At 48.2% G+C, this 4483-nt stretch overlaps 1 long non-coding RNA gene across 1 annotated transcript; it reads right to left on the reverse strand.

The window, feature by feature from the left end:
• Positions 1 to 878: 878 nt before the first annotated feature.
• On the reverse strand, positions 879 to 1929 carry LOC126991672 (uncharacterized). The gene is made up of 3 exons (XR_007745750.1): positions 1796 to 1929; positions 1401 to 1465; positions 879 to 943 (listed from the first exon to the last, which is right to left on the reverse strand). It is a non-coding gene; the product is annotated as an uncharacterized LOC126991672 (long non-coding RNA).
• Between the last annotated feature and the right edge of the window lie 2554 nt (positions 1930 to 4483).

Consider the following 4483-nt stretch of genomic DNA (forward strand, 5'->3'; position numbering starts at 1 on the left):
TTCTCCCCAGAAGAGACCCACCCATAATTTTGGTGATGTTAGTCAGGGCCGGAAGGTGGATGATGTTTGTTATATTTTTCTTTCCTTGATGTGTTTTTTCTTTGTTTTTTTATGTTCATTTATTCATATCATCCTTTTGTTGATGTTCTTTGGTCTGGGTGAGCTTTCTCCCCAGAAGAGACCCACCATAATTTTGGCGATGTTAGGGCCTAAGGTGGATGATCTTTTATTTCTTTTCTTGATGTTTCGTTTCTGTATTTTCCATTTTCTGGTGTTCCTTTTATTTTCCTTTTCTTTGGTGTTCCCATCGCGTGGATTGTCTACGACAGTATAACGAGCACCACAAGCCCGGGTTTATTTAGAGTTTGCTCTCCTAGGCAGACTGCCTACCACGGCTGACGACCTCCACCTGCCCGGGTTTATTGTTCGGAGTTTGCTCTCCTAGGTGAATTGCCTACCACGGCTGACGACCTCCACCTGCCCGGGTTTATTGTTCGGAGTTTGCTCTCCTAGGCAGATTGCCTACCACGGCTGACAGGCTCCACCTGCCCAGGTTTATTGTTCAGTTTGCTCTCCTAGGCAGACTGCCTACCACGGCTGACGAGCTCCACCTGCCCGGGTTTATTGTTCGAGTTCGCTCTCCTAGGCAGATTGCCTACCACGGCTGACGAGCTCCACCTGCCCGGGTTTATTGTTCGGAGTTTGCTCTCCTAGGCAGATTGCCTACCACGGCTGACGAGCTCCACCTGCCCAGGTTTGTTGTTCGGTTTGCTCTCCTAGGTGTATTGCCTACCACGGCTGACGAGCTCCACCTGCCCGGGTTTGTTGTTCAGTTTGCTCTCCTAGGTGAATTGCCTACCACGGCTAACGAGCGCCACCTGCCCGGGTTTGTTTAGAGTTTGCTCTCCTAGGTGAATTGCCTCCCACGGCTAACGAGCTCCACCTGCCCGGGTTTGTTGTTCAGTTTGCTCTCCTAGGTGAATTGCCTACCACGGTTAACGAGCCTCACCTGCCCGGGTTTGTTTAGAGTTTGCTCTCCTAGGTGAATTGCCTACCACGGCTAACGAGCATCACCTGCCCAGGTTTGTTGTTCAGGTTGCTCTCCTAGGTGGTGCCTCCCACGGCTAACAGGCTCCACCTGCCCGGGTTTGTTGTTCGGGTTGCTCTCCTGGGTGAATTGCCTCCACGGCTAACAGGCTCCACCTGCCCGGGTTTGTTGTTCAGTTGCTCTCCTAGGTGAAGTGCCTACCACGGCTAACGAGCCGCACCTGCCCGGGTTTGTTGTTCAGGTTTGCTCTCCTAGGTGAATTGCCTCCCACGGCTAACGAGCCTCACCTGCCCGGGTTTGTTTAGAGTTTGCTCTCCTAGGTGAAGTGCCTCCCACGGCTAACGAGCCTCACCTGCCCGGGTTTGTTTAGAGTTTGCTCTCCTAGGTGAATTGCCTACCACGGCTAACGAGCCTCACCTGCCCGGGTTTGTTTAGAGTTTGCTCTCCTAGGTGAATTGCCTACCACGGCTGACGACCTCCACCTGCCCGGGTTTGTTTAGAGTTTGCTCTCCTAGGTGAATTGCCTACCACGGCTGACGAGCTCCACCTGGCCGGGTTTATTGTTCGGAGTTTGCTCTCCTAGGTGAATTGCCTTCCACGGCTAACGACCTCCACCTGCCCGGGTTTATTGTTCGGAGTTTGCTCTCCTAGGTGAATTGCCTCCCACGGCTAACGACCTCCACCTGCCCGGGTTTGTATAGAGTTTGCTCTCCTAGGTGAATTGCCTACCACGGCTAACAGCCTCACCTGCCCGGGTTTGTTTAGAGTTTGCTCTCCTAGGTGAATTGCCTTCCACGGCTAACGAGCCTCACCTGCCCGGATTTGTATAGAGTTTGCTCTCCTAGGCAGATTGCCTACCACGGCTAACGAGCTCCACCTGCCCGGGTTTGTAGCCGGAAGATCTCCGGCACCTCCGTCGGGGCCCGGAGGGACGCCGAGGAGCCCTGCCTGGAGCCCTCCATTCCTGCCATGCTCGCCAGGGAGACCTTGGGCTCGCTGGCGCTCCACACCCCCGCCGAGGCGAGGATGCAAGAACTCGCTTCTTAAAACTACCAGACTGGATTATAAAATTAATCATAATTACTGTGAAGGCGCCGGTCACCGCGTTTATCGGCTCAGGGATGGAAGACCGACGGGCCTGGGAAACGCGCACAAGCATCCAAAGGAATCCTCGCGACGGCTTGCGACGCAGCATCCGTTTCCCTTTTCTTTCTCATTCCAATTTTTCTTTTTTATTATATTTTCCTTCTCTGATTGACTGATGGATTGATTTTACTTGGTAGGAAGCTGTTCACCAATTAACATCATTCAGGTGTACATTGCACCCACACACCTGCCGAGAGAAAACACCAGTGAGAGTGCTGACGCTAGAGTTTCCTAACATTCGCATCGGGGCCCACTTCTCTTTAGTCGTCTGTCTCTTTATTTTTCTCTTCTCTGTTTCATTCTATTTCTCCCTTTCTTTCATCCTTGCTCTCCATCTATGAATTTATTTATTTAATTCTCTCCGTCTCTCTCTCTCTCTCTCTCTCTCTCTCTCTCTCTCTCTCTCTCTCTCTCTCTCTCTCTCTCTCTCTCTCTCTCTCTCTCTCTCTCTCTCTCTCTCTCTCTCTCTCTCTCTCTCTCTCTCTCTCCACACACACACACACACACACACACACACTCACACACACACACACAGCTTTCGTAGGCGTTGTGGGTATTGCCAGGGGTAGTTTAATGACCCTGGTGGTAGTCTGACCTCCTATCTGTATTATGGACCTAAAACAAAAAACACTCATGAGAATCAGACTGATCTGCTTTGACCCCTGTGGAAAAAGTTTTTATGAGAGACAGAAGCGTCTGAGAATACCGGCCTAGGAGTTGTCATGTATAAGTCGAGTGTCCTCTTGTTGGGTTAAGGATATGCACTGTTAATTATTTATTCATTTCTTGGCATCACAGGAGGCGGCTCAAGGACAAAACAAAACACACTCACTAAAAAAACACCAACCACTTCTCCCACAATCAGAAAACACTCACCATCATGTGTTTTTCTTTTTTTTTCTCTCCCATTTATATATTTATTTTCGCATCATAGCAGGCAAACGTTAACACACAGCACACACAAAAAACGATAACCACTTCTCCCACCATCAGAAAACAGTCACCATAATGTGCTTTTCTATTCTTTTCTCTCCATTTATCTGTTTATTTTCGCATCACAGGAAGCAGCTCAAAGGTAAAACAATGACACACAAAAGTCTGTTCACCACTTCTCCTAACACAAACACACGAAAAAATAGCTGCCATCAAGTGCTTTTCTCTTTTTTCTTTTCTTTCATTGATTCATTGAGTTTTCACATCATAGGAGTTTCATTTGATGTTGATGAAAGTTCAGCATGCAGCTTTTTTATTTATATTGCCATTGTGCGGAACTTATTCTATGAGTATGTCGGAAAAAATGACTGAACGGGTAAATGTTATGAAAGAGATGGGGAAGCAAAATGGGGTTCAATCCTTATGAGAAGAAAGTTTTATCTACGAATTACTGGGTCTGGATTAAAGTCTTCCTCCACCTCTTCCGCTGCTTCCTCCTCTTCCTCCTTTTCTTCCTCCACTTACCCTCTTCTAGGTTCTATCTGTACACCTCTATATAGTTTCTCGCGGAAATACTACAAGAATACACAGTCGTTCCACGCACAGCATGATGACGTCACACTCTCATCTGACCTAAATCTAGGCTCCAGGGTTCCCATGAAAACAACAACAACTAAAAGTAAAGGCATGACTCATGTGTAACGAATATAATGCAAATAAAAGGTAGCGAAAAAAAAGAACCTGATGTTAAGGGCCAGTCTTACAGTCCAGTACAGCACGTTTGTAAGCTCCCCAACCGAACACAAAACACGACGAAAATTCCTTGTATATTTTTTTTTTTTTTCCTTACAGCAGAGGAGTCAGTTCAAGGGCATAAAAAAGGTAACAAATGTGAAAAAAAAACTAAACAAGGAATTTTCGTCGTGTTTTGTGTTCGGTTGGGGAGCTTACAAACGTGCTGTATGTTTAGGAAAGCGCGTCGCCTCCTCTGGCGACGGCCGCGGCGACGCTGCAGTCGCCGCGGCCGTGAAATAGCTCGCAAAGGGTTTAGGGTCGGGGAGCATAGTTAAACTACTCCATCCGAACTTTACGACCTACTAACGGGGGGGCTGCGCGCCCATTGACCCCCCTTTCTAGCCAGGACCCCCCCCCAACATGTATATGTGACTTATTTCGGCGAGGACGTATTTCTCGCAACACCAGCTGCAGTGTCGCCGCGGCCGCCGCCAGAGGAGGCGACGCGCTTTCGTAAACATTATCCCCTATTTTCAATAGCAAAAAAAGAGTCCTTGAATTGGATTTTCAAAGCGTCTCCATGACTGTTGAAGGTTTGTAGAAAAGATATATGAAGAGATA

Source organism: Eriocheir sinensis, unplaced genomic scaffold (genome assembly GCF_024679095.1).
Source record: "Eriocheir sinensis breed Jianghai 21 unplaced genomic scaffold, ASM2467909v1 Scaffold318, whole genome shotgun sequence".
NCBI classification, from domain to species: domain Eukaryota; kingdom Metazoa; phylum Arthropoda; class Malacostraca; order Decapoda; family Varunidae; genus Eriocheir; species Eriocheir sinensis.